Here is a 24,733-nt window from a genome sequence, read left to right on the forward strand (position 1 = left end):
AGAAGATATTTTAATACTATTTGAAGAAATATTTGATGCTGAAATATATGAGTTGGGGGTCTGCGGGTCCTCCCTCCGGAAGATTTTGAGCCTTAAACTCTTAATTTACTGCATTCTGGATACATTTTCAGCACCAATTTATGGTGATAGATGCTGTCTTTATATGAAGGGAAACACAAAATTCAGGGGCAGGTGAATCAAAATCTAAAAATATAATGGAATATAATGCAGTAATCAGTAGCTTTTTGTTGTTGCTTAAGTTACTTTCTTGGACAATGCACATGTGTTTCTTCTAGATTTAAATTGCATTGCATGTTTTCTTATTGTTTATTTAACATATCTTGTTGCAAGCTATTTTTCATTAACATTTTAACAAATCCATTCAAAAAGTGATGGGGACAAAATCAGCCATTTTAAAAAGTAGTGGGGACATGTCCCCAGTGTCCCCAGTGTAAATGACACATATCCAAGAATCCCACCACAACTGTGATCCATTAAACAGTGGTAAATGGTTGATGCAATGCTTCATTGCCATCATCAAAATTCTCATCATATTCACATACTTTTCCCATTCTTTTGGATGAATTGAGGATCATCTTCTTTATAGACCAGAATCCTGTTGAACATTTCCTCTGCTTTGGCCAAACATGCTGGAGACAGAGAGTGAGGCCTGAGAGAGAGAGAGAGAGAGAGAGAGAGAGAGAGTATCAGGTAGCATCAGATAAAAACGCTTTCCACTCAGGCTTATTTAATTAGCAAAAATCAATATGAAGCATATTCAGTTGTTTGAAAAATATTTTAGATTAATGCCAAAGCCTCAGAAATTTAAAACGCAAACCAAATTGTTGTTCATCACAGTCTTGGTTTTGCACATATATATCCATCCATCCATCTATCCATCCATAACCGCTTATCCGTACGGAGTCGTGGGGGGTTGGAGACAGTTTATGCCAGTTTATCACAGGGCTGACAGAGACAAACAACCATACACACTCACATTCACGCCTGAGGGCAATTTAGAGTCACCAATTAACCCTACATGTCTTTGGATGGTGTGTATATAGATAAACTTATGAGTGTTGTAGTTTCTTTAATCACTTAGATGCACTAAAGTCAATGAGATACAACTTTCTGGACTGCCCTTCAGTGTATATATAGCTGCCTCTGCCCTGCTGCATAGAGCAGTCACACTCACTCACAAGATGAGATGCAAAGCAATTATTGTCTTACTAAGACTAGTCATGGACTTGGGCCAATTGCAATTCATTTACCAGAAGATGTTCAACTGCATCCATCAAAATGACAGCACCAACAGGAGATAATCATGTAGGGTCACAGTGTTTCTGCTGCTTCACCTCTTAATTTTCTAATTCATCTCATGTTCTAAATATAGCCAGCCAACCCTTAAAGGCATATACTGTGAATTGAAAGTGGCAGTTTTGCACCTTCCCAAGCTTGTGATGTCACTTGTTGTTATTGATAACATGACACAGGGATTAACTAACAAGATTAACAGCTCCTTGATCAGAGAATGAGACAATTCCTGGACGTCCTTGACTCATCAGTATAGGGTGTGTGTGTGAGTGCATACATTTTACCTATCCTGTAAGTGATACTATCCCATTAAAGAAAAGAGTGCCTCCCTCAAAAAATCAATTTCTCCTACAGAGATGCATCATTGTAGACAACAGGCTCCTCCCATGGCCATGAGGCACACCATGATGAAAGAGGAGGGGGCGTCACGGGTGAAGGCCTGAGCTCTGAATAGCTCATATACGACGCTTTATATACATTAAAGGAATCTGAATTTGGCTGCCTCCAAGGTGCAGCTTGCCACTTGGTTGACCTACTGCAGCACACGTGTTATTATATAACCCATCCAGAAGCCATTGACTGAAAATGGCACGTATGCCTCTCTTACAGTCTATTAGAAAGATTTTATCGTGTTTCTCAGCAAAGCGGGTAACTCAATTTTCACCTTGACCTAGCTATACTGTAAGGGTTTGGTGTGTGTTTTAAATATTTCCCAATGTTTTGTATTTTTTTATTCTGCCTTATTGTGTATATACATACATGCAATCTTCAGACAGTCATATTAATTGTAACCCCTAATTCAGAATGATTCTTCAGATTTTTCATTCATAACAGTTATTTAATGATGAGGTTTTGTGCATAAGTAATTAAAGCAGTAGCTGTGGACTTCTGAGTCTCCATTTCACAGGACTAATGGCTTTCATGAGTAGAACCAAGAACAAATTCTCAGTATGTCCTGCTGCAGCCCGGCTTTGACACAGCTGTAGGCTGGATAACAGGCATTTTTGCTGATAGCTTTGAGTGTCGGCTTTGGGAAGTGCCCTTTACAGTATTAGCTCAGTGTAATGGAATGAAATCACTTTTTAATGCTTCATACAGGAGGCTATAGAGTTTCGATGGCTGTGATGATCTTGTTTATGTGTTCGGAGTGCAAAACAAATGCATGTCTTTCTTGCGCTCAGACCAAACCTGTACAGTGATTTCTGATTACTGTAAATCACTCCCTTTAAAATTATTTACTTTATTATATTAAGAAAAAGTACAATTTACTGCCTTATGTACAGAGGTATATTATAATTTTTGATACATCTGTACCTGACGATTTCTCAGAATATTGAGAAGTTGCTTCATTCTTTTTTTGACTCAAGTCCTTTGGAATCAAAAATTGTTTGTAAACTTGTGTCTCTTTTAGCTGTTTTAGACATATACTGTAAGCACATGAAAGATTAAGGTGGGAAAAAATACAATAATTTATTTTCTTATTAATGCAACAGACTGGTTAACACAGACCAGTACAAAGGAAAAACATATGGATCTGGCACCAAAATGTCCTGATCATTTCCAAGTCACTTAAACTCACATTTTTCAATATCACTCTGTAACAGATTCACGGCCTTGAGCCAACTGTTACAACAGTCTGTGAATTTGTATTTGCCTGAAATCATCCGAATCACTTTTAGAAGATAGAATTGCTGTTTCAGGATTGGTAACCTCCAACACAAGGGTAAACTAAACATAAATTAATCTTGTTTCCTCACCTCTCTTTTCCTAGTGGCGGTGCAGACCAACTTGGTCCCTCCCAAAAAGGTCCAGCCTGGCATGGTGAAGTCCAGTCTAGTCCAGGCCAGTGTGGCCACCATGCAGAACCCCATGAGCTGTGACCCTAAGGCCAGTGGTCACAGTCCGCTGCCACGCCTGTCCATCTCCTCCCGCTCAGCCAGCGTAGTGGCCAGCATGGATGCCAGCTGTGACGGCATGGCTGCCGCACTCCACTCAGTGATGAAGTGGAAGACGGTGCTGGCAGTGTTCATCGTGGTCGTTCTCTACCTGGTTTGTGGAGGCCTGGCATTCAATGCACTGGAGCAGCCGTTTGAGAGCAACCAGAAGACCAGTATCACTCTGGAGAAGGCTTCATTCCTGGCGAGACACCCTGTGTTACTCCTGATGAGCTGGAGGCACTCATCAAGGTGAGTGTCTGAAAGTGGAGTTTTTGGAGTTTTTAGATAAAGTGAGACATGATATCCACATTTCCATGGTTTTCTCCTTCCAGCTGCTAAGACTTTGGAATAGTAAATGGTATTTGGCGAATCTATTCATTTCCAACAGATCAATTTGTAAGAGGGTAGTGAGATAAGAAAAAATAAATGATTACTTTCAGGGGTAATTAGGGGTTAGGGGTAATTAATTTAGGTTTCATTAGCTTGTCACATGATCTTGAAAAGCTTCCTTTTATGTCCAGATTGTCCTTCAGCAAAGCCTCTGTCCATCAACAGAGTCATCGCTCAAGTCCACATAAAACAACATATACATGACAACATTTGTCTTGTTTGTTTTAATAAATCACAATATACTTAAATAGTGAGTTAAAGTGTGACTTTTTAGTGAACTCATTTAGAACAGTTCTGATTTCAGTTTCATTTCAACATGATTGTATTTATGACAAACTCAACTTAAAGTGGCTATTATTGATCCTTTTATAATAACAATGTATGAAATGATAATGTGAAAACAATGTGAAAAAGGGTCGCTAATAGTGATTAAACTTCAGGGAATTATCACCTGAATCCCCAGCTTTCCTCTGCTTTACAGAGCTTTATAGTGTTTGACTGTCCGGCCCATGACTTTACTGTTTGGGTTCACTGTCACTGCTCTAATAAAGTCATTATTCGGTGAAACACGCAGCTGTTTTTAGTGAAACAGCTTTAATAATCCCACTGTACACTACTCAGAACCGAACAGTAGACATACACAGGTGAACATAATGGAGCAGCTAAATAACCAAATATTTCCCCCAGGAGTTTGTATAGAACAAAAATTTGAGTTAAAGTGTATGAATATTGGACAGAACTAGACTCCCAGTGATGAAATGACAGCACTGATCCTTATCTGCTGTGCCAATGATATGTTCGCAGCGTCTTTCCGCTGCTCCCAAGTAGCCAAAACAAATCAGTTATTGCAGGTGTAAAGGTCCCCTTACCAGCTAAGAGTCTTCATTAGTAAATGGAACTGCTCAGGGTTCATCACATGGCTGAGGTGTGTAATGTCAGCCACGTGACAATAAGTGGACCTATACTTAATATGATGACGACGCCTGTGCCAGTTCAATAGACTTGTAAGTGGACTGTTGAGACCATTTTGTCACATTTACTTTTCCCAACGTGAACGCTTACTTGGAGCAGTTTAGTTGCTGTTGCTGCAGATACACGCTAGAGCTAAATAATGATTTTAGATTTTGTTGTTGTCAGCTTCAGTCCAGTCAACTCTACTACATTCTCTTTCTAAGTTTGTATTCTGGATTCTACTTCTCTATTACGGTGCACTCAACACCTTAATTTGGGTAGGTTAGATTCACCCACACTCTAAATCAAAGGCACACAATTGGGATTTTACAAATTTTAAATGTTACATTGAACATTTTTCACTAAAATAGTGTTGCCATTGCAGTAATAATGCTTATTTATCAACATTTTTAATAACAATGTTATTAGGATTCTAACGATTCTGTTGATTAGCCAATAAATTGATCATATAATGACTAAAGCACCATCAGAAGACACCCCCTACTATTTGCCCCCTGGCTGTTGACGGTTGATGGGTAAATGTCAGGAGCAGATTTAGAGGCAGATCCATTCTTTAGCAGGAGGCACAATATACCTTCAGGGTCACCACAGAGTTACCCATAGTTCTCAAAAGTGACACTTCACATCTGTTGGCAAACACATTGTAGAATACATGCAGGTTTATGTTACATAACAGTACATTAAAGTAATCTTGTAGAAAAGGCCAAATAACACTTTGTCCTAAGATGTTTATCTTCATAGAAAAATCAGTCACTGTGATCTTTATGCTGTATCCACAGTTGCTTAGAGTGAATAATTGCGAATTGTAATTGCAGCACTATATTATTTTGTGGTTCATATGTAAACAATGGTATTACAATAGCATAGCTGGTTGTTTTGAGAAATAGCTTTAAACTAAGTTGTTGAATGCCTTATAGCCTCAATAATAGGTGTATTGAAATTCCAGAGCGAGGCTTTAACAATACCCACACGGGGTGGTGATGGCGCAATGGATAAGATGCCTGCCTTTGGTGTGAGAAACCCAGGTTCAATCCCCCACTGTGACCCATCCATCATTGTGTCTCTGAGCAAGACCTAGTCGCTCCAAAGACATGCAAACTCTGACATGTATAGCAAATGTAAGGCGCTTTGGATAAAAGTGTCAGCTAAATGAATTAAAGTAATGTTTTAAATAGAGAAACTAGCTCACGACTACAGTAGAACGGTTGCCTTTACTTTAAGAAACATCTGAAGCAAAGTTTTCTGTCAAAACCATCTTCTATATCTTCTATTTATCAGGAAATGTAGTAAAACCTGAGGGGTTGAATGATCCAGGAAGATTTCAGGAACCGAGTGACCCTCTGATACTTAATAATCTACATGACACTCCATCAAAGTCCAACATGATCCTGGATATAAACAGCCTGTTGTTAAAAACATGACTTACAACTCTTATACTGTGACACAGACGTTGGTTCATGCTGACCTGAAGCATGCTTTTTCTGCACCACTTCTTTACCACTACCTGTGTGAATTGGACCAGATAACAAGCAGATTGTGAAATAAAAAATCCCATCACATCACAACTTAACCGTGCAATTTATTATGTCTTTTTACGGTGTCAGCTGCTTTATAACACAGGGCACACTGCTCTCTGATATCACGTCCAGAATTATGGGCCAACGCTTAAGGTCACTACATCAAGCTGACATGTAAAACTGGAAGCGGGATTGGAAAATGATTTGAGACGTGTCAGCAATGCAGTAGGATGAGTGGAAAGTTTGATTCGTGAGGGAGTGTGGTGATAGAAAAGAGTGGGACTAAAAATCAATCAAGCCCTCCTTTGCAGAAGATTTCACCAAGAAAAAGAGGGACAATCTGTCAGTATGGGTTGTTTTATTTTCCGTTTTAGCAACAGAGTACCTAATTAGCAGCATTGTGCATAAAGCATATGGAAATACAACAGATCTAGCAGAAGAGCACTGCAAAAAGCAAAAAGACCCTTTTTGCAATAATTTGCTTTCCATGTTTTTCTCATGTAGTCTGAGGACAATAAAACAAGATTCCTATTAGTGAGTTCCTTGGATTCTATTAAGCTTGAGATAACCCCAAAGAGAGAACCAACCACACGGCATTTGGTGTGCTCCACTTTCCGCTAGAATGGCTCCATTTGATGTCAACTTCTTCAACACTGCTCCAGTGAATATTGGACTGCCTATCTGTCGCTCTCTCCTTCTCCACACCCATCTCTGTTCTTCTATTCTTTCTCAGAGAAGCATCCATTTTCCTTCTTCTTCCTTGCAGTGCTCAACCTTTGAGCCACAAAAGCGCTATCATTAGTTTGTAAAAAAAATCAATGACAGTATTTCTTAAGGAGAAGTGTGGAAATAAAAACATCTAGCATGGTGTCCTTGGGGTCTGGAGGGAATCTATTATTTATTGCACAGGCCAGAAGTACTAGCAAAGCAGCACAAGACTGTCTCTCGGACAAATGATCAGATTCATGAGATAATGTATGACAATGTGTCTCACCAAGAACTGAAAAGTTAAGGCGTATTTGCCTGTCTGAAATTTCCCAGAACTCATTTGCAATCTGTAACATTTAATGTATTAAAAGAATAGTTTGATATGTTGACATATTCACTTCACTCATATTCCACTCTCACGTCTATACACTTAATATAAAACTACCACCAGCAGCTGCTTAGCTTAGCTTTGCACAAAGACTTGAAACAAGTGGAAACAGTCCAAAAATCACGAAATCCACCAACTTGCACATCTAAAACTCACAAATTAACATATATTATACATATATCTTGTTTGTTTCATTCACACAATAAACAACATGTAAAAATTATAAGTTGTTGTTTATCTGCGAGTAAATTTTTTGGCCCGGGAGGAATGAACTAATTAATAATTAAACCACAGCTTGTCGTATTAATTTTTCTTTTTATGTAAAGATCAAACAAATGAGATATAACTTTTTCATCATGAGCTTTAGAAATGCTGGTAGGTGGATTTTTTAGCTTTGACAGATCCAGTTTCCTTCTGTTTCCAGTCTTTATGCTAAGCTAAGCTAACTGGCTGCTGACTGTAGCTGCATATTTACTGTGCAGGTGTGAGAGTGGTATCAACCTTCTTAGCTAACAATGAATGAGTGTTTTAATCAAAATATCAAACTATTTCTCAGGAGAAATAAGATTGATTTATCACACTACTAAGTTATGATGATACTTAAACTCTAAGCATTGCAGAAATAACGAATATCATGCCATGTGTGGAGCCCACACTGACATATAACACAATTATTTTCCTGCCGTCTCACGAAAAGGCCTTCAGGCTGCTTCACAAGTACTCCATCGAAGTGTCTGTCTGGTCTTCTAACAGGTTCCGTTAATGGTCTGTTCGTGCTGTGTCAAGCCTGTCACTCAGACAAAGATCCTCTGTGGCGACACAGCAGTGGTGACTCACTGTTGTCAAACTGTTTGGCTTAGGAGATGACAGAAAAATGGCAACCTCAGGAAGCATGTGGGTGTAGATATACAGCATTTGTGTGTGTGTTTCAGCACTTGTAAAGGTTTGCACCATAGCGTGTGTTGGTTTAATGTTTGTGTGTGTCCATACACTTCTATTAACCTCCTCATGTCTGCTTCAGTATCTGTGCAGTCCACCTACCCACTGTGCGCCCACAAAGACAGCAGACCTAATTGGCCTTCCTAGCGCCGTTGGTATGACTCACTCTGTGGCACGATGTGAAGCCGCGCTATTATTGACACCAGTCAAGCCTTGTTTATTGATGAGTCACTTATCTGCAAAAACTTTCATAAACACTTAACTACCTGCAGTAAAACTACGTCAGGATACGCAACCACCGTTGTCATGGTTTTTATAGCATGAATAACATGATGGATTTTTAAAGATCACATGGATTTACAGTTGTTTGTGAGAACTATTAACAAAGTTGGGCTCCTTTTTTGAAAATTCTACAGTGACTAATAGGCTCTTAGGTGTCTACCTAACGTGCAGCAACTAATGAAAATGCTATAAATATCAACAAACCCTTGTGTGTTCAAATGTCTCAACAAGTGATACTGAACAGTATATGCAGTGGTGGAATGCAACATAGAGCTCTTAAAGTACTTGTAATGGAGTATTTTTCCACTGAGGTAATTCTACTTTCACTTAAATAAGGGATCGTAGTACATTATCAGTGCTCAATATTATCTTAAGACTCATGGAAAGAATATGTGCTCACTACACGAACAGCTCTGCAAATCTGCCTCATCTGTGATGGAGCAGAGTCTTCCTGTTTGGCAGTTATTTGTGCAGCTTTAATGCTTCAAGGTGGTCGGATTAAAGCTCTGGATATTAGTGATGGTGCAAGTGCTGCAGAGGAGAGTGCTTGGCACCAGCTCACAGTGAGGGTGGGTGAAGAAGAACCTAATGCACCCCGCTGGCTGGATCACTGCCGTCACATGCTGTGGAGTAGAAAGGCCACACTGAGAGGATAAAGATCTGCAGTGAGTTAGCTTGCTCTCTAATGACCCTGCAGTGTAGAAAATGAAAATGCGCATTAGCGAAGAGCCCATTAAGTTTCTGTGTGTGTGTGCAATAATTCTGCATGTTGATTCTTCTGTGCAGTCAAACTGGAGGAGAGCATGTGCGAAACAAAAACACCATTTGTCGTCCTAATTAACACTCTGCAACACAAATCAAAGTCAATATCCTCAAAGCGCCTCAAATGTGCATGTGGAGAAGGAAGATTTTCCACATCTCTAATGTAGCGTGGACTTGGCTGTGCCTGTGTGTGTGAGACAAAAATAGACCTTATCATAAAGTATTCAGATACATTGTGATGCTATTAATAGCTCTCCCTTGACGCCAAAATTAGATTATTTGGGGTTTATTATAAAATTTTGATTTTGCCGTTTCTGCCCAAACCTATGAAATAGCATTAATGTAATTAGCTAATTTTAGACACAAAAATCTGTCTCATTAAGGGCACTGCACTGATGGAGCTGAGGTAATCACATGCAAGATTATGAGCGGGCATGTGCAGCTATGTGTGTAGAAGGAGTGGTCCTCCACTCTGTCTGCTTTGAAATGTATGTCATGAGAGTTGATACATATTTTATTATATCCACATGCATCTCACTAACAGCTTGCATGGATAGATTGGGGGTTGCTCTGAATGAAGAAGCTGTATGTTACATCCCACCAGGAATGTTGGTAAATGCAGTGGAGCTATTTCTTACCAAAGGCATCCCTCACAATGACTTTTCTTGTCAGCAGAATCAATGTTTATTTGAGCCCAGATGCAAAATTCGTACTGTAAATTTCCACGGATAAATAAAATGCCCATAAACAGAGAATTTAGAAAGAACTAGATTAACTTCTCGTGGCTACATAATGGAAAACAGAAGGAAATCAATAAGAATAATGATGCAGTAAATGCAGAGCATTGTGGCTTCTTAATGTTTTTCAAGCTGAGGATAAAGAAGAGCTGAGGGACTAAAGGAAAAGGTTGACACTGAAGAAAAGAGAGATAAAGGTGACTCTGCTGCAAGTGAAAGTCTTTGTGGGAACAGTGAAAACATGCAAATTGGGTAAAAATGCTGAGTGAAGAAACAGTTCCACACTGAATAATGTGAAAAGATCTCATGTTAGATGTTTGTGTTTTCATGTAGTGACATTATGTTTTCTTATGCGCATAATAAAACAGTGCCCTTGTATTGCTTGTATTACTTTCTGTCAAAATTTACTTACGTTATGCTTATTTTTTCCCCTACTTCTCTTAAATGTGTGCTTTTTCTTTTGTGAGTTACTGTATAATTTCACATCTTTATTACTCAAATAAAGCAAGGAAAATTACACTTTGCTTGAATTGGTCACAAGCAGCAAATGTGTGCATCTAGTGACGAGGATTTGCAAGTAGACACCGCTTAATTTTATGGGGTCACAAGCCAGAAATGTTGGGAATAGATACAGTATTATTGAATTGACTGAATTAATTGTAACTCCGTCCACTTAGCTCTACTTCTTGTGTTATTATAGCTTCATAAGATGGCTCTAGAATGAATTCACTTCTCCCTCCCTCTCCCATTTTCAGGACATTCCTTCTTTCCTCTTTATCAGGTAGTGTGACCTTCCAGGTTCAGATCAATTACTATCCTCAATTACCTCACGAGTGTTACACAACCAGGGGTCACACATGAATGTTGGCAGGAGATGGGTTAACGTGATCACTCTTTTCCAGCCATCAGGACATTATATAGGGAAATCATAAGAGACACGCGTGTGTTGTGTTGCCATCAGCTGAGCTGGTATGCACATGACCCTGAACTCCTCTGTTACTGAGAATCATAATCATTATAATGTAAGCATTTTCACTCTTTCCAGCATGCCATAGATGCTGTGAGTGCAGGAGTGAGTCCTATTGGAGACACATCCTACAATTCCAGTTACTGGGACCTGGGCAGTGCTTTCTTCTTTGCTGGAACTGTCATCACTACCATAGGTAAAGTTTTAAATAATTCACTCTTTAGTACTCGTTAAAGTTAAATCTGCTTTTGTTGACAGTCAATACAACTGCCATTGAAAAAGTTTTATATGCTGATGTATTATATTTTAACACACTTTTCCCCCATTACCTTCAACTTTGGTTTGTACTTTTACACATTCCCAGAATGAATTATGACAATCTCTGAAGAAAAATTAAAGGAGGGGTATGTGATTCTGGAGAAATCCAATACCATGACAAATACCATGATATAGGTTATATATATAGAACTTTAGCTTAGTTGTGGGCTAGAACACTGTCACAACAGTTGCAGCTGTAAAGCTAATATGCAGAGAGGACAAGACGGTAAGACGGTCCAAGAGCCAGCACACCAGCTCCAGACAGCAATACTCTCTTTATAATATAGCTAACATCAGAACAACAGCTGTGAATATGTGTATTGGATTAGAATTGGTTGTGCCTCTAGTCTTCTGTTTTATTGGTATAGGTTAAAGCACCAAATCACATAAAGAAAAATGATCTCCAACAAACCTTATGGAAAACTTTACATTAAATGTAAAAATTCTTCCTCTACATAAACAGACGCAACAGAATTTACAAGGTATTATCACAGAGGTATGACTGAATGAAAAGGAAAAGCTTCAGTCTAGCTGTAATGAATTAACTGAAAATGCTTTGTTTTGTTAATCATCAGTCAATCATAAATAGCATTTCAAGTCTACTACTGCCCTGTCACTCTAAGCCTCAAATAAACTCGGGAGCAGACACGGACAGCTGCAGACCCCACGGATGCGGACTACTTCTGTTAGTCAGTGAGGAGAGGAGGATTCATTCCAATGTGATGTAAAGATGAAAAATAGATGGTTTCCTAAATTATCACCCACAAAACAATTTTCCCCCAAACAAATACCCACTTATAAATAATCATTCTTATTTTCATAATAACAGAGTTTAAATTGGATATTATTTTTATTTCATCATAGACACTTTTCTTTAAAAATCAATGGCATTTTTTCCGCAATAAAAGTTTAATTTCATGTCACGTTTTCATGAAAAAAACATCTATTAATTTATTTTCACAAATTGTTATTTCAGATACATATTTATAATAATAATAATAATATTAATGTATTTATCTTTTTAACAATTGCTTATTTATTTAAATAATTTTGAAAACTTTGGGGCCTGGTAACAAAGAAAAGAAGAATTTTGATCTCTACATAAAAATGGTGGTCTTGTCAACATTTGGTGATGAGCAAAATGCTTCACCAAGTAACTACATGAGCTTATAAATTCAAGACTAACAGCCTTAATTTATCAAAATGCATTAGTGCTTAAGATGGGCTTTGTCCTTTCAATTTATTAAAGGTGTTTTCTCATTACAAACTGCTGTAAAGCTCTGCAAATCGTTTACTCTTATTGCTGCCCTCAGGTGAGGTACAAATCCCTTTGCCCTCATGAGCTTGTGCTAAATGATGCAAAGCCAAAGCACTGTAAGATTTAACAACCTGTGAACGACATTATTGAGGATGCTGACAAAACAGGCACTGCCACTGCATAGGTGATGTGGTTTTACTTTATGTCAAGGTGTCTATAAATGCTTTTTAACCCTTAAAAGGCGTTCTCGATTTTACAAGACAAACATGTTTTTAATTAATGTTGGCATTTCCTAACATGTTGCAGAACGGTGTCTTTCAGTGGCTTCATTTGCTTCACTCTCCAGATTTATTATTTTTAAATATCAGAAGTAGGATACAAGAACTATAAGTTTAGATATATTAGTATATATATAATAAATTTATGTGCAAACAATTCAAGATAAAACTGTCCTTGATGTGAGACAGAAAATCAGAAAAACACCATGACAACGGAAGAAGTAGAAGTAAACATGATACTGACGGGATGCTTGTTATGTAATCTAGTCACAACTTTAAAATAACTGTATGCTTTGTCCCCTGTCTCGCTGACATCTCTGTCTATCTCTGTCAGTCTCTGTCACTGTAGGGGTACATTTATTGCAATTCCATTAAGTGGAACCTAATTGTTGTCTGGGAGCTTATTTACTGCAGACCCCTGCTAAGGGAACTAAGACACATTACATAAGCGCTTCAATTGATTATGTTGTATAAGAAAGTCTTGATTTGCTTCTTTTGCTTCTAATCGTACTCGCAATACTCCTTTGCCTCCTCCTCACCTCTTCTTCACGGCCTCTCTTTGCATTCCTCGTTTTATCTTCTTTAACGGCATGTTTCTTCACTTGCTTACACTCTTTTTTTTTTCTTCTTCTCTCATCTTCCTTATGTTTTCCTTGTTTTGACAGGTTATGGAAACATAGCTCCAAGCACAGAGGGCGGGAAAATCTTTTGCATCCTTTATGCCATATTTGGCATCCCTCTCTTTGGCTTCTTGTTGGCGGGGATCGGGGACCAGCTGGGGACCATCTTTGTGAAAAGCATCTTGAGAGTTGAGAGGATATTCAGGGTGAGTTGCAAGTATCACATTGTATTGCTTATTCTTTCATCTATCTCTTGTAGTGCTTTGTAGGTCTTAGTGATGTTGTATGTGAATGACAACAATGTAGTTTTAGTTCTTTTTTATTCACATTTGCCATTTTTATAATGGGATATTTAGCCATTCTCAGGTCTCATGTATCAGTGCCTTTGAACCTTTGTTCACTCTATTGATCTTTTTTAATTGCTTGTATTAGTAACATCTAATATTTGGTTTTCTCAGCAAAAACACAAACAGATCAGCCAGACTAAGATCAGAGTGACGTCCACCATCCTGTTCATCCTGGCTGGCTGCATTGTTTTTGTCACCATCCCTGCTGTCATCTTTAAACACATCGAGGGATGGACTACACTGGAGGCCATCTACTTTGTTGTGATCACTCTCACCACAGTGGGGATAGGAGACTATGTGGCAGGTAGAGGGATGGTTGTTCTTCCATGATGGAAATGACTATTTTGTCAAATTATCATGACTCATTTTTGAGCGTACTTGTGTTTTTCCTTCCCCACCAGGTGGAAACCGTAGGATCGACTATATGAAGTGGTACAAGCCTCTGGTGTGGTTCTGGATCTTGGTGGGTTTGGCATACTTTGCGGCCGTCCTCAGCATGATTGGAGACTGGCTCCGAGTTCTGTCTAAAAAGACCAAAGAAGAGGTAGGGTTCATTCAATTACACTGTTCAGTATTGCTTTGGATATGTAGAAAATAAAAGGTCACTCCACTGCTGCGTCCTCTGCCCCTTCTCTCTAATTTTGCCTGTTAATTGCTGCTTAGGGCTCATCAAAGGTTCTGTAACAGGCTGCTATTGATCCTCTAGAATGGAAAAAGATGTATAGGGGTTCAATACAGGGCTTATCAGTTTTAGGATTTGATAGTCGTTATCAATAGTTTCTACCATCAGAGCCATCACTTCACACTAGTAAGAAAAACGGAAATCTCTCATGTGAAATAACAAAACTGTTCCAGCTTTGGCAGAAGACATTATCATTTAGAACCTGATCACTCATACTGAGAAGCTGATTGAGACATTATTTTATCGGGCATTTAAGAAACAATAGTTTAACACAGTGACAATGTCTTGCAGATTGTACCACATACTCTTGTAATAACTATCTGATCCTTGCTGCACTGTCATCACAGGTTGGGGAGTTTAAAGCTCATGCAGCTGAATGGAAGGCAAATGTACGAGCAGAGTTCCGTGAAACACGCCGGCGCCTGAGCGTCGAGATCCATGATAAGCTCCAGCGGGCCGCCACCATCCGCAGCATGGAGCGCCGTCAGCTTGGCCTCGAGCAGCGGGCTCACTCCCTGGACATGTTGTCTCCAGAGAAGCGAGCCTTGTTCACCAGCCTGGATGCTGGCCGTTTCAAGACTTCCTCGCAGGAGAGCATCGACACCAAGCTCAACAACCTGAGGCTGAAGGGGGCCTGTGAGCCGTACGACCATCAGGGGAGTGAGCAAACGCCGCAGACAGCGTCTTCCTCAGAGGAGAATCTCTTCAACCTGCGCTTTGGATCCCTCACCAAGCTGGCCAGACGCAACAAGAACCGCGAGCTGCGGAGGAACATTACTGAAGATGTGCGACGGTCAAGTGTAGGCATAAACAATGGCAGTGCCATGCTGGGCGAGGAGAGGACGGAAGAAGAAGGCGATGGAGAGCCAGATGACGAGATCGGAGAAAGAAAAGAGGGAAACACTAGTCTGACAAACCTGTCACAGTACGCAAAGGAGCGCACTAAGTTGAATGGGTTCACACCAGTACAGGCCAAAGATAGAGAGAGCGACTAGGTATAGAATGGAAGAGCACTACAAAGACAGAGAGCGAAACAGAGTGAAAGATACAGAGACAGAGACACCGAAAAACAGTGCATGGTCCTTTGAGATGTCAAGAAATGTGCCTTTCTGTTTCCTATGCTTAGATTGGAACCGCTCCCAGGAAATTCAGTCATTGTGCCATAGCCATTGGAAGAAAATGTGTTGCCAAAAATGAATGAATTGAAGTGACAGAAGAGGCTGTAGTTAAAATACCTCATATCTGATGTTGCTGTAGAGTGGGCTACTTAAGAACTTTCATTTCTACAGAATCTGTCATTCCAGCCTCATTGTCTTTCAGCCCTGACAATGCGACACTTGGGCAATGGCTGTGTGTTAATGCTGAATCTTATTTTTAAATAATGTGGGCAGGACATCCCAAGAGCTAGCTTCATGTCATCCATCTTCAGAAACATTATTGATCTCCACTTTGTCATCTCATACTGCGGTGGCTATGTTTAGCTCAGCCAGGCTGCTACAAAAGGACTACTACGTTCAATGAATGGGCGGGAAGTTGTGTTTCTGCTGGATCAATAGACAATACGAGCATTTACCTAGCTGACAATTATTCCTACAAGGTATGTGGCTTGGAAGATGTAACCCTAGGGCATAAACTACAACATGCTAAAAGCTCATAAAAACAAACTACTCACATTGATTGTGCATGGTTATTAAAACACAACCACAGCAGTTAACTGATATAAACTAACTTGAAAGCTTGAAATTACAACTGTAATAATGTTTCTTTTTGTTTAAATAAAATGAAATGTGTCTTTCATTCATATTTATGGTGAAAAAAAGCCACTAATTCTTCTTCTTGGATCAACACAGAGCTGGAATTCACCTGACAGACACTGATTTAATCACCTTTGGCCATGAGATTGTCAGCAAAGTTAAAAACACTCTTTTTCGTATATGACATTCACTTTATTACAGAGGTCTTGAGACTACTTAAATTACTTTTTAATTAATGAATGTGATGCTCTTGATTTTGTACTCACCAAGCATGTTTGCACCTGTTTACTCCTTTTTAAATCGGCCGAGCACTTGAGTTGAGTTTTCCATTGTATTGTAAAATATGAACATAATCTCTTTTTTTGCATTTCTTTTCTGAAACTCAGTAGAACATTCTGGCTTCAATCATATCCACACTGAAATGTGTTTTACTGTAGTTCCTAAAGGTTTACTCAATGAAATTTTTGTCAGATGACCATTCATCACCATTCAACTTTGTTTGCATTTTATAAACAGGCACTCGCAATACTACCCAATGCCTACCATGTATCCATAGCGTGCACTGCATGCATTTCTAAAGCTGAATTACACACACACTGGAACCTGTAACCTGATTTGAATAACATTCATCTTTTCATGACCATTACCTGTGACAAGTTGAACGACTATTTGTTGTGCACAATTTATTTATTTGATCACATTAAATGTAGTGAGTGCCTTTTCCCAAATAATAAACATGACCAAGAAATTTGAAAGTTGGTATACAAATAACATAATTAGCATATTCATTCAATATGCTGGTGGTATAGGGTGAAGGGCAGTGCTTTTCCAAGGTCATTTCTACAAAATTATATTCCAGATTTGAAAAACTATTGCTAGCTGTTTTTCAGTAAGAGGTTTCACAGTTGCTGGAATTACTAAGTTAATCATGTAACAGGTTGAAATTCAGATCACACTGTATGGATTATCATCTAAACATACATTCATTCTTTAGGAACGTGTGAACATGAAAATATTTATGGACGTTCTCAACTCATGAACTGTGTTTGTAATAAGGATTGGCCCATTGGTGGATGAATGCCACATGTTCTCTCTTCATTAAAGCTAACTTCCTAGCCCCAGAGGCTCTAGGCTACAAAATACAAAGACAGAATCATGCAGTAGTAAGTTAGCCTAGCTACCAATCCTGTACTAGAACATACGGACTGAATGTAACCAGCTCTCTTAGGGCAGGTTACAGACTATGTTTTGTGTGTGTGTGTGTGTGTGTGTGTGTGTGTGTGTGTGTGTGTTTTGGCCATCAATTTCTCAAAATGTTTTGGCACACATATGATGGACAGTTGAGATGAATGTGTATTTAGAAGACTGTTTTCTGTTTTATTTTATTAAATTTGGGCTTCTCTTGGTAAATGTGTATGTGCTTTAACTGGAAAGTTCAAATGTATTTACATCTGGTAGGTGGCTTTAATGATTTATGGTCCATATAATGCCACAGACTAGAAAATGGTTAGATTTTCTAGTGTAATGTAATAAATTGTCACATACTTTCCGGTACAACATTGTTGACATACTGTAAGTGAAAATATTCTTTAGCATTTTATGTAGTTTAATTCCATTATACTAAATGCTACTATGTAGTATTACTATATACTGAAAAAATTAATGACTTCAAGTTATACATCTTTTTAGTGTATTACTCACAGTTTGCCTGTAAAAAATCACGGAAATGATGACAAAGACAAACCACACTAATTCAAACACAATATGTCAAAAAAGCATCCCTTCTCTTCACACTTTATTTTTATCCTTTTCCTCATTTCACTCCTCTCAAAAGTGTAGCCTAACTTATTTTTAAAATATACATTATCACTGTGAATTTGCCTTGATGCAGCTTTTGGGTAATTAAGTGACAGAATTCATTATTTTGCCACTGACTCCCATTGTGCTGGAGCCCGAGGTCTCCGTCTGTGCATGTCTTGCTCGGAGCCACAGTCACGTGTATCAAAGTGTGTATGGCACAGAGGCAAAAGACCCAGCTGACAGCACCACAAAATAAAATAATCAGGGAGACAGGTCAGTAACGGCAGAGCTATAAATTGCATGAAAGGGTGTGTGTGTTTATGGAGGTTTTCCTTTCAAGGTGAAGTGACCTCAATCTGCTCCGCCCCCCTCCTTCCCTTTTTGTATGTTTCTCACTATCTTTCTGACCTCCTATCTTTAACTTTGTTCCTCCCCCACACATGATGAATCAACCAGGGATTTTGTTGGTGTTGTTCTGTTCATTAGTCTATTTACTCAATCAGAGTCATTGACATGGAAGACCCTGGCAGAGTAGGTCTTACTATACAGCAGGAAACAGCTGTGATGGGTAAATGCTCACATCACGCCCAAAGGCCTCCTTTAATGACTAGTCACGATAAGGTGAGAAGCAATTTCACCTTGATGGCTGAGGAACAGACTCTTGATTTGTTATACTTACGGCTCTTGACAATCCTGATGATGCTGTATAACCAAGCTGCATAATCATGTTGTGTTTACATTTTTATTAGTTCTCTCCACATTGACTTACTTGTGTGATCAAAAGCTTGAAAGTTTGCTGCATCTGTCTCATTGGCACATGCACTTTAAAATCAAATGTGCACATGCAAATTGTATGTGATGTGACAGAAAAAAATAACATTTATTCATTTGATACTTTGGCAAATTATTTGCATCCATCTGGTCTCCATCTAAATCATGACACTTTGCCAGAGTAAGAGTAACTGCACATTTTATTTCAAGCAAACTGACAGAAAAGGAATCATCAACTGATGTCAGCCATCAATGTGTTGTAGCTTTATAGCTTTTTCCCCTTTAAGAGAGCTGTGCAGTTTACCCCGAGTGGTGCTGCAGAATCACAAATCCATCAAACAAGAATTGTTTTAGAGGGTGTTGAAGAAGAGCAAAGACTTGTGTGGACCTGGAGTGGATGACCCTGCATGCGTCAGCACTCATCCTAATTGTATGACATCTGCTAGTGCTCTTAAATAAAGGCAATCTCAGTGAAGGTAGCCATAGCAACAACAGAAAAAAATACTTCTCTTTCATTTGAGTTATGAAGGTCACGAAACAAATCATTGCAAATAGATCAAGTATAAGAGTAGAGTAGATTGTAAAAGTAAACCCTGCCACTCTCAGTTCCCTTTAAACATTCCGTTCAAAATGGCCATGAATCATGGAAGGCTTCTGCTAACTCACCCCATATATTTATGCATCTTTAGTAATGCATAAAGCTTACATGTGCTACACATATAACAAGCAATGCTGCAGCTTTTCTCAGACAGAATTAGACTTGGCTCCCTCTTGTTTGTATAATTAGGACCTAAAACCATTCTTATGCAGAGTTCCATTTTGTGGAACTTGCAAAGTAGCACTACTCACTGAGTTTGTGTTTTCTCCAACTTTCTAAATAGAGGAAGTTTTGTTGCTATTTTAGGTAATCCCAGAAACAGCAAAAATCTGAAAGGACAAAAGAGGGAGAGCAGAACAGAAGTTGCATGATATAAAGGTGTAGTTTTTCAGTTAACTGGAGCTAATGTTAAGTAGATTAACATAGCTCAAGTACCTACATGAGCAACCCTATAGGTTTAGCCACTCCTGCCATGTGAGATTATTGTAAAAAGCAGAATTAACAAGCCACAATAAGGACCTTCATTTAAATGTTTTAATTTCTACTCAGCCCTGCAATGGATCGGCAACCTGTCCAGGGTGTACCCCACCTTTCGCCGATGTCAGCTGGGATTGGCTCCAGCCCCCCACGTCCTGTACGCTGGATAAGTGGTTGACGTTGGATGGATGAATGGATGAATTTCTACTCAAATTAAAGCATTCAGTTCATTACAATGATCATTCACCTCACCATTGAACGTAATATGCAATTTTTTTTTTGCCACATTAAAAGATGACTGTGACAGTGAGTGCTTCTTGTTAGTGACAAGTCTAAAAATCACAGAAAAGTACTACAGAGGTAGATATTAAAAAAACAAAAAGGCATCCAAGAAAACAAAAAAACATTCCTCTTCCTATTTTCAACAATGAAAACAGGTCAAGTTGATACATAATAAGTCAAATTGATTACGTCTGCTCTGCACTACTGGAGTCTAAAAGCTTGGCTTGTCCAGCAGGTTTTTTGGTTTAGCTGTGCCATTTTAAATTATTAATTGTTTTCACATTTTACAACTTTTCTACACACTACAATGCTAACTTCAAAAGTTAGATGTATTTGATTTAAATTAAATGAGCTAGAGCAAGTTTATAACACATATGATGTAAGCAAAATAAAGCATTATTTTTAATTTATTTTTTGTTAAAATGAAAAAATACAGAATTAGATCTAAGACATATGATATTTCAAAATAAATTAAACACAAACATTGCTACATTATTATGCCGAGAGTTGCTACCCTCCTTTAAGTGATTAATTTCCCCACAACGAAGAGAGGATATTGCCAGAACAAGGAGTTGTTGTGAGGAAGGGAGAAGTGTGAAAGTGCTGAGAGCGACAGGGCGGATGTTGTTGGAGGGAGTGTCAGACAGTCACCTGGAGGAGCCCAGCGTGCTTCACATCAAATGCAACAGGAGAGGCATGGCAGATTTCAGCATGATAATATGTCTGGCAGCTGAGATACTGAAGTGAAATGAGTTGGAATATGTGATCTAAACCAGCCAAGAGAAACTGACAAATCAAATACATCATGTGACACTGAAGCACCACAGAAGGCTTCAACTCAGACCAGAAGTTGGGTTTGAACTTAACTGTTACTGGACTCCAACTGTTGCTGTTTAGCAGAGTTTCAGGAGCGGGACCACACATCAAGCACGTCATCGCCAGCATTTCCATAAATACCCACACGTCCTAAGTTTCCCCTTCGCCCTCGTATCCTGCATGGCTCTCGCATTCCGCAGACAAACCGAGACCAAGCAACACTGTGTCGAGCACGCTACGCTAACATCCAGTAACGCGAATTATTACAAGCTACTTCCATCCACTTACCTCTTTGAGAAGTGTCGGCACATCACTATCCCCATCGGACGCTGAATTATTCAGACGGACATCTTCAATGTTCACGTCAGCAGACCCAGCACCAGAACCTGAATTCTCTCCTCCGTCTAAACGCTTGAGGCACCACTTTCTACAATCCTAAAGTCGGCCAGGGAGCGGGTGAGTCCAGCCTTAACACCATCCGCCTTCCACGGTCCACTTTCCTCAACAATCAGAAACATTGCACCCGAAGAATCCCCTGCCTCTCATCGAACAACTGATCACAGCGTTTCCACGCGCCAGCGAGGTCCCGGGTCACACAGTCTTCACGAACTATAGCCACTCTTCAGAAAACGGTTAAAACTTTTCAAGCTATCATGTCAGCGTGCCATGCATCCAGTTCCGTCAACTTCCAGCAGCTACAGCAGCCAGTTCCATAGAGGGCCCCAGCACCAAGATGCTAGCGCCCACAGTCGTACACCTCGAACAACCTCAGCAGCCGACTTCAGTAGGGACATTAGGCACCGGGATGCCCACCGTCTGCTCCCATCAACCACTAACCTGACCGCACAAAATGGTCCATTACAGAGAACCATCCGAAAAGTCATTGACGGAAACCATTTCAAAGGACAGGAACTTCTTGCCATTCTTCGCTTATCTTTCAATAGTAATCTCCAGTTCTGTTATAACTGACGCTAGCAGCATACAAGCTAACCGCTCAAGTACAGTTGTTTCGAGTTCTTAATCATTACAAGCTCAGCCATTTCAAGCTAACTTCAAGCTAACAGCCGTTTCGAGCTAACTAATAGTCGTTTCAAGGTAATTTCGAGCTACAAGCCATTTCAAACTAACTTCGAGCTAACAGCCGTTTCGCGCTTAGTTTGAGCGAGCGAACAGCCGTTTTGCACTTAGTTCGAGCTAACTAAGAGCCGTTTCGGGCTTAATTCGAGCTAGCTAAGTCAGTCTTGAGTAAACAGTCATTTTTAAGCCAAGTCGTTTCAAGTAAAGAGTCGCTACCTAGCTATGTCGTTATCTAACCACGTCATTTCAAGCAAACAGCCATCAACGTGTTAAGTTGCTTCGAGCAAACAGTCATTTCGAGCCATAGTCATTTCATGCCATAGTTGTGTCGAGCTAACAATCATCTTGAGCCAACAGTCATTTCCTAGCGTAGCCATTTTCCAACTAAGTCATTCCAAGCAGTCATCTTCTAGCTAATTTGGTTTGAGCTATAGTCGTTTGTTTCTTCTAAAGTCTTTCAAGCTAACAGTCTTTTCCTAGCTTTCGAGCAAAACTAGTTTTGAGCTAATCATTTCGAAACAACCCTGACACCCTATTCTGCAGTTATACAAAGAAGACTAATTGCAGGAAAATGGTCCCCGAAACTCTACTACCAGCATAACCCTCTCTCGGGTTACAGGCTTGCTTCGAAGAACTCAGCCACCGTCACAACAAGCACAACACGACCTCCCCGTCATTCAATCTCATCACCACTTCTCATTTCACCAACATGCCCACAGTGGCAATAAAACACACTCCACTGAAGTCCATCTTAGCGGAAGCACTGGCTTCTTTTCGAAACTTCCAAACGCATATATATATATATATACATATTATGGCAAATGATATTCAGACTTTCATTCCATATATTCAGACTTTCATTCCATATATTCAGACTTTCATTCCATATATTCAGACTTCCATTCCATATATTCAGACTTTCATTCCATATATTCAGACTTTCATTCCATATATTCAGACTGTCATTCCATATATTCAGACTTTCATTCCATATATTCAGACTTTCATTCCATATATTCAAGGTTCATTCCATATATTCAAGGTTCATTCCATATATTCAGACTTCCATTCCATATATTCAGACTTTCATTCCATATATTCAGACTTCCATTCCATATATTCAGACTTTCATTCCATATATTCAGACTTTCATTCCATATATTCAGACTTTCATTCCATATATTCAGACTTTCATTCCATATATTCAGACTTTCATTCCATATATTCAGACTTTCATTCCATATATTCAGACTTTCATTCCATATATTCAAGGTTCATTCCATATATTCAGACTTTCATTCCATATATTCAAGGTTCATTCCATATATTCAGACTTCCATTCCATATATTCAGACTTTCATTCCATATATTCAGACTTTCATTCCATATATTCAGACTTTCATTCCATATATTCAGACTTTCATTCCATATATTCAGACAGACAAACCATAAATATATATATTATTTCCTAAACGGCATGCCATAATATGTATATATATATATATATATATAGCCCAACTTCTTAGAGGCATTCAACGTCAAGAGACATTTCAAGACCCCGGCAGCTTTCCTCTTACAGCAGACTCTCTGTCCGGTCTGCATCCACACCATCTGCACCAGTTACAGCATCCCTCACTTGACTTGAACCTTAGCCGTCACTTCCACGCTCGCTCTCTTCGGTTTCATTTCACTGCATCTTTACTGCATCATTACTTCGGTCACTCCTCCAGGATCTGAGCTAACATTCAGGCTACTGCGGCGTCATTCCCGAGCATCAGATACCGATCATGCGCACCGGTCTTACAAAGTGTACCACCACTACACTAAGATCTCCAGATCCCAGATCACCCAATGTTCTCTCAAATAACTGGAAGCTTTTTGGGGGTCCGTCGTGCCCGGGTGCTACACCGGATTTCCCTATCGTAGCTTCCCCACAACGCTTTCTAATGTCTGTTCAGCTACTGCAAGCTTCATACATCTTCTGTTCATTAATCAATAAATCATTTAATCATACCTGTTGATTGTGGTCCTTGCTAGTGAATCAAAAATAAGAGAAATGCCTGAAGAAACACTTTAAGAAGATATCAAGTGTGAACAGACATCTACTGTATTTTCATTCACATTGATGCAGATTTTACAATAGGCACAATTTGAATTAATGTTATCATAAAATTGGGATACAGAATAACTCAGAGACAAATTGCAAATACTTGTAGTTAAGACACAAAACAAAACTTCCCGAAGGCCCAAAAATGCACAACAAAGAAACATTATTATTTTTCATGTGGACATGTCTCTTTACAGTCCATTATTTTTTGACTTCTTATAAATCTTCAGTCTAGCAAGAGTTTAAGAAATGTCTTAAAATGCAAATATGTGGTAAATCTAGTAGGTGAAGACTAACAGAGATAAAGAAGCATGTGTTGATGTCGATTTTCACATGAATGAATACAAGAATAGCTCGAAGAGCCTCAGTTGTCCTTACTGAAGGGCCTTTCTGAAGGGCTCTGTGGCACCTCTTGTAAAACCACAAATCAAGCCACTTATTGGAAGTTCTTCTTAACCCATAGATACCTTCTTCACCGCTAAATTCATTAATTTGGTAAAACATTACTCATATACGCACATATTCATCTATGGCTGAATTAAAGTTCTGTTGTTGCTGTTTTGTCTTTTAATCTGTACCCCATTTAAGTTAGACTGCCATCTATTTGTGTTCAAGATGAAAATAGTGAACTATCA

General features: G+C 39.1%; 1 pseudogene; it reads left to right on the forward strand.

Annotated features, from left to right (window-relative positions):
* The first annotated feature begins 3,085 nt into the window (after positions 1-3,085).
* On the forward strand, positions 3,086-17,568 carry LOC119901500 (annotated as a pseudogene).
* Positions 17,569-24,733: the final 7,165 nt, after the last annotated feature.

Source organism: Micropterus salmoides, unplaced genomic scaffold (genome assembly GCF_014851395.1).
Source record: "Micropterus salmoides isolate LMB-PRFRI ecotype aquatic unplaced genomic scaffold, ASM1485139v1 Ms_hic_scaffold_1342, whole genome shotgun sequence".
Classification (NCBI taxonomy): domain Eukaryota; kingdom Metazoa; phylum Chordata; class Actinopteri; order Centrarchiformes; family Centrarchidae; genus Micropterus; species Micropterus salmoides.